At 32.9% G+C, this 231-nt stretch overlaps 1 protein-coding gene across 1 annotated transcript in view; it reads left to right on the top strand.

Annotated features, from left to right (window-relative positions):
• The window catches only part of LOC119588128 (secretin receptor-like), a gene marked incomplete in the record, with an annotated part of 160,037 nt that overhangs the window by 90,681 nt on the left and 69,125 nt on the right, over positions 1-231 (top strand).

Here is a 231-nt window from a genome sequence, read left to right as displayed (position 1 = left end):
GTACACATATATCGTGTTGTTAATCGTTTGATATGTAAATTTGACGTATTAAATTATTATTATTTTTTTCCTGAAGATATCTTTTGACATCAGTGCCATAAGAGACGTTCAGATGGCACCTGTAACACACGTGCAATATCCTTTGGTGTCTAAATTGAAATAGATTCTTTTGATTATAAGACGTGTGTTGGAAAGCGAGAGAGAGAAAAAATCATTAAATCTCAGTCCCAG

Source organism: Penaeus monodon, chromosome 23 (genome assembly GCF_015228065.2).
Source record: "Penaeus monodon isolate SGIC_2016 chromosome 23, NSTDA_Pmon_1, whole genome shotgun sequence".
NCBI classification, from domain to species: domain Eukaryota; kingdom Metazoa; phylum Arthropoda; class Malacostraca; order Decapoda; family Penaeidae; genus Penaeus; species Penaeus monodon.
Note: the sequence above shows the minus strand (reverse complement) of the source record. Positions and strands in the feature narration are given on the sequence as shown.